Source organism: Lepidochelys kempii, chromosome 14 (assembly GCF_965140285.1).
Source record: "Lepidochelys kempii isolate rLepKem1 chromosome 14, rLepKem1.hap1, whole genome shotgun sequence".
In the NCBI taxonomy this organism is placed as follows: Eukaryota; Metazoa; Chordata; order Testudines; family Cheloniidae; genus Lepidochelys; species Lepidochelys kempii.
Window position 1 is genome coordinate 7,787,125 of NC_136393.1, and position 9,667 is coordinate 7,796,791.

The following is a 9,667-nucleotide window of genomic DNA, read 5'->3' on the forward strand; positions in this document are numbered from 1 at the left end:
CACACAGGCACATAGCCCCTGCAGAGTCAGGGAAGCTCACAGAGCTATGCACAGCGCTAACTTCCAATTGCAGCATCTACGCTTCCCCCCCATACACACACCGCAACGAACCATAAAAATAGAACATCCAGGGGAACGTGCTATGAGTCTGCCCCTGCATTCGTCAGATAACTCAGTGGAGTTATCTGCCAGGGCCTCCAAGGGTCGTACTGGCCCAATCCAAACCCCATTGAAGTCAATAGGAGCTTTTCCGTTGACTCTAGTCAGCTTTGTATTAGCAAAGGCCCTGATTCAGCAAAGCATTTAAATGCATACCTAAATCACAATGATTTCAGTGTCTGAGTATGCATTGCTAAAGGGGGTAACTCGCATGGATTTGCACCAAACGTTTGAATCCAGTGAAACTCACAGAAGGCATAAAAGACCAAAATCTGCTTTCATTTCAACTGGCATAAATCTGGAGTAATTCCACTGGTGGGACCAGAGTGACTTCAGATTTACACCAGTGTAACTAAGGGCAGGATATAGCCCTGGATGCTTGCTAACAGCTTAATTCAAAGCTCCAGCCAAACACTGTTTCTGCTTTTTATGCTAATACAGCCTTGCTAGGTCTGTGACCACCAATTCTCTCTGTTTTATTAAACTTCCCAAGACAGGGAAGACTTTTTATTCTTAATAGATGAAAGCTGCATTTCAATTAAAAGGTAAAACGCAGGATGCTAGTGTGTTGTCAGAGTAATTTTCTGGTGGTACATGTTAAATAAATAATACATTTGGTCCAACGGGGAGTTTTCAAACTTTGTGTGATTTGTATTGTACTGACATTTAGGCACCATTCTGTATGTGAAACCAAATAATCTAAAAAATCCTTACACATTGTCAGCCTCTCTGTTTTACTGCTTTCAAGAGAACATATGTGTATGAAAATTCACCTATGATAAGTATTGTTTTGAAAACAGACAGTGCAACATTCCAGTTTATTCCCCGATAATCCAATATTATCCGCTGAGAATCTTGCAGCTGTGCTGACAGGCAACTGCTTTGAATCTTTAATTCAGGACAGTGCACATCAAATGCATTTTTTAAAAAGGGAATCTATCATGTGAATGGGGGGATGGTCTTTTGTGACTCGTCTGCATTCAGGGTTGCACCAGTATAATGTTTTAAATGGATTTAGTTAAAACCAATGCAAAAAGCTACATGGACACTCTTATTTCAGTTTAAACCAGATTTATTTCAGTTGCTCTTAAGTTGATTAGGAACAGGTTTACACTAAACTGAAATAAACACACCCACACTGGTTTTACTAAACCAGTTTATTTAAACTGATGCAAGTTTGTGTGTCGACAAAGTCTAAGGCCCCTAATTCAGTGCTCCGGTCCTAATCAGCAAAGCACCTAAGCATGTGTTTCAGTCCCATTGACAGCAGGGGGACTTAGACGAAACTCTTGTGCCGTAGCGCTTCAGTGTAGACAGTCCCACTGCAGATGGGAGGAGTTCTTCCATCACTGCAGGTAATTCACCTCCCCAAGAGACAGTAGCTAGGTTGATGGAAGAATTTTTCCATCCACTGAGCGCTGTCTACACCGGGGTTAGGTCATCTTACTTATGTCTCTCAAGGGTGTTGCATTTTTCACGCCCCCGAGAGCCGTAGCTATGCAGATATAACTTTTCAGTCCAGATGAGCCCTTAAGCAAGTGTTTAAAGTTTAGCACAGTTAAATATTTTGCTGAATATGGATGGGCTTAAAAAATGCTTAAATGCTTTGTTCAGCTTGGGCCTCTCTATAACTGTTGAACTGAAGCTGACAAAAAATAAGTGCACTTATTCATGACCACGAGTTTCTTTGCAGCTTTGATACATCTTTATAATGAGACATCTGTCTTTTAAAAAATTAACATGGAGGTGCAAAGAGGTGAAGTGATTTGCCCAAGGTCACTCATTAAGTCAGTGTCGGAGGTAAGACTGTAATTCAGAAGTCCTAACTCCCAGTCCCATGCTGTGACTGCTAAACAGGATGTCTAGAGAGGCCCAGAAACTTGATACTCCCTGGACTGCCTGCTTTCCCTGAAGCCCTGAGGCCATGGCTTTTCCATCCTCAGCTGGATCCCAGGGGTTTAATATTAATAATAAATATTAATTCCTGGAGAGATTCCTCTGAAGGTTGGCCAGAGGATGCTGTTGCACCGAATAGATCTTCAATGCTCCAAAATCTGCAGAGTCTATGCAAAGTGGTTTCTGCAGGGTTCCAGGGAGGGGGTTCCTTCCTCCGAAGATATTTAAGATCACTTGGGTTTTTCCGCTCATTTCAACCCCTTGGCCAAAGGAATTGGCAAGGGTGACCCGGCCTGAAATCCTTAGAGATAATCAGAGTGCTTTTGTATGCATTTCCCAAACCCAACGTGCCACCGTCATGCCAAGTGTAATGACAGTTGGACGCTCAACAGCTCAGTATAAGCTTCCAAACATATGCCAGACTAGATGAGCAGCTTGGCGTTTACAAGCAGATCACAAAGCTCACCCAGTCAACTGAGGGCCAGAGATCAGACCCACAGTTTAATTCATCCTCCGCTATTGCTTTGAGGCTTTGAAGCAACAGCGCAGAAGAGCTATAGCAAAAGCATTAGTTATACATCATACCATACTAATTCACAAGATCTATTTTACAGAGCCTCCTCCGCCATCTTGTGGTACCAGCTAAAACAAGGCAGCTCATCTAGCTCACCTCCAGGTCACCAGCCCCAACTATGGTGTCAATGAGAGAGTGGTCCATTTTGGGGACCAGAGAGTGGTTCCCTTCTGTTGGCTTTTCAGCGATCTGTATCGAGCCTAATTCTCTGAGCTGTGAATGCCCTGGCAGTCACAATGGAAGTGGAGGCTTCATGGCATTGTTCAAGTAGGGCCTGCTCCTGTTAAAGGACAGGATTGTGACCTGCCCCCAAAGCAGAATACAGCAGAGTAAGGGACACCGGGTGTCTCACTATTCCCGTGTATAGGCTATCAGCATTGTGGGTCACAACACTGAGAGGAGAGCGGCCTTTGGCAAGCTGCAACACCTCCTCCCACGCAGGTGTGCATGGAGTGGGTGGGCAGAGGCACCAGTTGAGTGGAGCCTTGGATCTGCTCCCTAACATCTCATACAGCTGAACGGAGGCCAGGTCTACCTTTAAAAACTAGATCGACCTAGCTATGTTATTCAGGGCTGTGAAAAATGTCATTCCCTGTATGACATAATTAAATCAACCTAATCCCTGGTATAGGCGCTGATAGGTTGACAGAAGGATTCTTCTCTTGACCCAGCTACCAACTCTTGGAGAGGTGGATTAAGTAAAAACCCCTTCCGTCAACGTAGGAAGTGTCTACGCTATGCAGCTACAACCATGGACCTCCACCTGTGCTGCGGTGGCACTTGTAGTGTAGATATGGCCTAACCTAGCCTGGTGGTGTAAATAATTTGCTGCTAATATAGATTGATGGCAGACCTGGAGGCAGGAGCAAGGAATGAAGGGACTGTGCCTTTAAGCAGCACAGCTCTTCCCCTGGTCTGCTCCTCGGACCGTGCATCGACACACTACCCTTTACTCAGGGCCGATTGTGATAGAATTTCACTCAAAGTCAATAGCAAAACTTCTTCAACGGGTGCAAAAGTGGGGCCCTTTCATAATAAGCTCTTTGGGATAGGGACCTGTTTTCTGAAATCATCATGCTCAACTCTGCTGCCATGAGGCTGATACCGCTAATCCTATGGGTAGCACAAATGGTGTGTTATGAGTGACAGACTCTGGCCCCATATAAATAACCAAGGATACTGTTCTGCTGTTATGTCAAGCACAGCACAATTAGAGAGCACATAGTATGGAATGCCATGCAGCTGCAATTAACAATTGATTTAAGTAAATGCACTACCTTAAAGCTAGACACGTTCAAGCTAGAGTGAAATCTGATTTCTGCTTATACTTTAAAAGGGAATGACATGGTTTATTACTCTGCTTGTTGGGAGTTCTGCATGCTCCTTTTGGGGTGGTTTGTGAATTTAAAAAAAGACCTCATGTTTATGCAGAACAATAGCATTATATATTATTTATTATTATTTATAATTTAGATAAATAGCAGAATAATCTCAGCTAGTGCAGAATTTATACAGAGAAACCTTTATCAAATCATTTATTTCCATATAAATTATGTACTGTCAAAGCCGCTCTGCAGCATTTGAAGGTTAAAGGCTCCAGCATGCAAATGCAAAATCTGAAAATCATGTCAATGAGCAGGTGATTATTTAAAAAAAACCCACAGCAGACTGACAGGCATGGATTTCCTACGGATGGGTTCAATATCTCTGCCTGACTCAAAATAGTTGAAATAAAATAAAAAATAATAAAAATGTGAATGCTTTTTTCATCTTTTTGGGAAAAGTAGGTCATATCCCCCAGTGGGTTATGCTTTATTCATGTAAATACATTTTTGCAATTAGAAATACAAAAAAACCCCACATTTGTGTCAACACAGACATGAAGCGAACTGGGTCAGGCTGGCTCAGGTAATTCTGGGGATATCTCAAGGATCAGGTAGACCTGTTGAATAAGCCATTTCCTATTGTTTTACTTTGTCCTCGGATTGACCTGAAAGATGATCCATTTTTAGAGACTCTGTCCTGTCTCTCCCCTGTTGTGAGTTGGTAACTTATCTCTAAACGGTCTCTTTTCCTCTGATTCCCTCATTAACAACTCTACTTTCTTCCCTGGTGCGGCTTCCTCTGCTTCCAGCCAAAAGCACTGCCCCATCCACCAGCAATTCCTCCCAAAAATCCTACGTACCCTGCTCCTAGGGCCAGATTTTCAAGCACTCAGCACAGAAGCAGGGCCAGGTTTTCAGAAGCACTCAGCATCCAGCAGTTCCCATTGTGACACCTATGGCAGGTGCTAAGCACTTCTGATGATTCCAGTAGAGATGCCAGGAATCCCTTCTCCTTGGCCCAGTGCCACTCAGGTTGCTCAGTTGAAAACCATGGAAAATTGCTAGTCTCCAAGGCACCATACCATGTACCTGGGCTTTGTCCAGTATCAGAAATATCAAGAGAAAAAATGCATCTGAAACTGTTTCAGCTCTTTCTAGCAAGTGCGATTTAGTGCTCAATCTGCTGCTGGTGGGTGCTAGAGCAGAGCAGACAGCCCTATGCTTGCAGAGGAAAAAAAAATGAAAACACTTAAAACTCTCCAGTTTGAGCTGCAGTATAAGAATAATTATGGCTGCTATTTAAAGAAGTCGTTTGATAATGTTAAAATGACAACAGCCTGACATTAGAACATTGCAATCTACGCTCTCGTTGGGTTTCTTTTTTTCCCCATCCTCTGTGGCATATTTGCATTTTCCCAGGCGTGTTTAAAATTCTCCTCTTAAATGGCTCTTCAGCAAGCCAGGAATTTCAGTGTAAAGATTGTTGCACACTTTTGCTTCATCATGGAAAGAAAATGTCAAGGACAAATATATGCCCTAACAGGATTGTTGGCTTTTGATATCTATATCTATACTGTGTGCGGATAGACATACACGCAGCCATATACAACTAGAGATGTGCATATGTATGTAAGATATAAAAAAATCTATAATATGACCCTGAAACTCACATTTTGATCATACACAGTATTATAGCTTGGGCAAGCTACTTCTCTCCTCTGTGCCTCAGTTTCCCCACAGTAAAATATGGATAATGATACTTACCTCCTTCATAAAGCTCTTTAATATCCATTGATGAAAAGATCTATAAATGAGTAGGTATTATATTGTTATTAGATTCCTAATATTTCACCTGTCCTGAATGGTGATTTGCAGTGAGTTCCTCTTATACAGACTCTCTTCCTTCCAGTGGAATTTCAAGGGTCCAGGTCTACAAGTTACTGATGCTGGCAATAACTGGAGCAGCTGTAAGAGGCTTGACTGAGCTGCATCAGAGTCCTCAGGCTGCGAAGGCCTAGATATGAAACACCCCCCCCCCCAAAAAAAGTTTAACACAAAGGGCAGAGGAGTGACACTGTGAAAGAATGTGGGGTTTTCTTTAACATCGGTGCATTTTCCTATAACTTAACTTCCAATACACAGATACAGAAAGTCGATAAATCGGGTTGCCCCCCATTCAAGAAAGAACTTAAACATGTTGATTTACATCTAATTGACTTATAAGCAGCCATAGATATGGATGCTTTCCTGAATTGGAGCCTATGTGTGGGACAATGGTAGATCTGGGTCTAAAATGTAGGCAGATACTCATATTAAGAGGAGTGCTTGGAGCTTATGTGGCCCAGATCACCATAATATCTGAGCATTGGTCAGAGATGCATGTGAGAGATGTTGTCCTAATATCTTTTCTTCTCTTTCTGCAATGCTGACCTCCTTTAAATGAATCAGGCACCACTGGAAGGTTTTTTGGCAGTCAGCATTATTCTTTTTTTTTGTCAACAACTTTTTTTTTGTACCCAATTAAATAGACTGAGAGTCACTTTTCTCCACCAGAGCATTTAGAAAACAAGATGTTGTGACGATTAAATGCAGTTTAAAAGAATATTAAAAATGGATCTCTACGCCTGTCCCATTTACTTTAAGTTCTCGGTTTTCGTAAGATGTCAGGAACAATGCCTGAAAATGAATTAGGTTTAATCCAGCTCAGAATAACAATTAAAGCTTGGAATGATCAAGGTCCCTTTAAACAGATCAATTAAAAGATTGGCTTGTAAAGAGCCTGTGCGTTTTCTTTTCCCTATTTAAAATAGCAAGACTGAAGAGCATTAGCCTAGCCAGTCTGTGAGAGATTCAAGATGGGATTTTTCAGATGTGCTGAGGAAAGTTAGGCATCCAATTCAAAATACACTGGGATTCACGTACCTAACTCCCAGTTTGTCTGAGGCCTTGTTCACACTAGGAACTTTTGCCAATTTAAGAATCCCTGGTATGCAGGCAATGTTACCAGACCTATCTGAGGTACTTATATGGATCCCATTATCATTAGTATCTAAGCACCTCACAGCTTGTGGCCTCACAACACCCCCGTGAGGTAGGGCAGTGCTATTAGTCCTATTTTACTGATGGGAAACTAAGGCACAGAGGTTAAGTATCGTAGCTAAAGTAACACAGGAACTATGTGGCCGACCAGGCATTTCAACCCCATTCTCCCAAGCCCTAGACAAGCTAACCACTGGACCATCTTTCCTCTCTAAAAATGCTTCTTCTGGTATAGTTTGTTCTTGTTCGGGAAGTGGCCTAAGCTATACTTGTATAGTCACCTTTATTCTTGTAGAACTCCATTCACGGCTTATACCAGTATAACTATTTCAGGTTAAAAGAAAATCACTCTGCACCCCTAATCAAAATAGTTATATGGTAAATTTTAAGTGGAGCCCAGGCCTTAGGGTTTTATATTACAGCCTTAGCACCTGAGCGTCTTCCACACAAAAGCAAATCAACAGAAAAGTCCCCAGCCTGCTTCATAGATCTCCAGCACCTCTCCCTTTTCAGGGTCAACATGCTGGTTGGGATAAGCTTTTGGTAAGGGGCAAAGGGAAATCCCAGCCTAGAAACTGAAGTGATTTTCGTGCTCGTGAATGTTGTTGGATTGACAGTCCTAGAGACTAAAGTCCTCTGTCCCCACAGAAGAGGTAGCAGCCTGGGCATCGGTGCCAGCTTAGGCACCCCACCCCGTCACTGTGCCTCTAACCTGAGCTGGATGGACCGCCTTAGGGGTTAGGAGCTCAGCCTCCATTCAGCCATGGGCAGGGGAATATGACTGGAGCAAGCGGAGGCAGAGGCTGGGAAAGAGCTGACGAAGAGTGCGAGGAGATGCTTCCTTTGCCGAGAAAAGGAGAGAGAAAAAAAATACTAAACAGAAAAGAGGAAGAAGGCTGCAGTATGGCGTGTGAAAGGGGAGTGGGAGGCAAGTGCCAGAGCTGAGGAAAGGCAAGGAAAAGCAAGGGAAGACGCGCGCATCTTCAAGGTTAGCAAATGCTCCCCCCAGATTCCTTGCATTTCCCTGTGAGCTGCTTCTCCACGACCCCTTCCCTCATCCACCACCCACTGGTGGGAGCAGCAAGTGCTTACTTTGCAGTTGAAAGCTGCACTGTGCAGTGCTTCAGCCCTAGAGACAGCGTGTGACCCAAATCTCCACCCCCACCCCTACACACTGTCCAAATTGTCCTGTGGCCTCCGCCTGGAACTTAGCAGCTCCAGAAGGGGTAAGATGCACTAAGCTCACAGTGATAGGTGAATTAGACTCAGTGCAATCTTAATTCATCTCCAACTTAGCCTGCAAGCGGGTCTGGTCACATTAATTGCTTATCAGCATCACTTAGGCTCCTGTAAACTACTCAGATATGATAAAGTTACCTGCTCTTCAGGAGCCAGGGAGTCCACTGGAAAGGACATGTTCTATAATGTGCTCTGAAGGGTTATGTTTATTAGCCAGACGTTCGTTGATATGGTGACAGGGAAAGGTAAAATACTCCACAATGTGAACATAAGAGTCTGATAGTCCTTAATTTAGTTCCATGGGTATTTCTATTAATGGATTCCATGGAAACCTTTCAGTGCAACCTTCTGGCTAGAATCAATAAGCTGTCTGTGTTTTGAGCCTCTTCCCTGAGAAGACAGATAGTTACAGTTTCCGTTTCACAGACATTCATTCCACCAGCATGGATGAACTAGCTGGCTGATTCCATGGAAAACAGCCACATTTTGCCCCCCTAAATTCCACCCCTGCAATTTCAACTCCAAAGGTGCTCCTCTTCATTTCCTGACCTACCCCAGGCACGGTGGTGCTGTGTGCTGATAAACAATTCCATGTCCCAGGCTAGAAGTGGTTGCATTTCTGTGAATGGAGCAATCCATAGGTCTAGCGCCTGATGCTGCTTCCAGTGAAGTCAATGAGAGTAGGGTAGGACCTATCACTTGGAATTAAGATGGTACTTCAGAGGCTGCTTTATTCTCGAGCCTGAAGACAAATCCTCCATGCTGATGTGAACGTTATTCATGTCTTACGGTGAAGACATTCGAGTAGCTCGATCTAGTTAGCTTACCAAAGACAGAGTAGGAGGTGGCTTGATCAGGATCTGTAAGTCCTTATGTAGGGAGAAGATACGTGATATTAGAAAGCTCTTTAATCTAGCACAGAAAGACACAACACGCTCTGCTCCAATGTCTGGAAGTTGAAAGTAGACCAATTCAATCTGGAAAAAAGGTGCAAATGTTTAACAGGAAGGCAACTGACAATTCAACCCACCTCCCAAAGGATGTGGTAGATTCTCTAGTTACTCGGCTCGGTGGTGGAACCATTGTATGGCCTGTGACATGCAGGAGGTCGGACAGATGATCGCAATGGTCCTTTCTGGCATTAAAACCTACACATCTGCATTGGGCAAAGGAACTGGCACAGAGGAGCTGCAAGGACAGGGGATGGTAAAGGGCACCCCCACCCACCCCTTCTCAGACCCTCAGCCATGTCAGCTGCAGCTGAGGCTTTGGCCCTGAATTTTTAGGGACTCTGAGTGCCATCATGTAATGGAAACGCCAAGAGGCTTGACAAGCTTGGCAAAAGAGATTACCAGCTTCTCCCGTGTCCCAACCGGGGTGCTTGCGGCTGCAACATCTGGATCAAGTATTCATGAGCTAAATGGAGTGCAGAGAG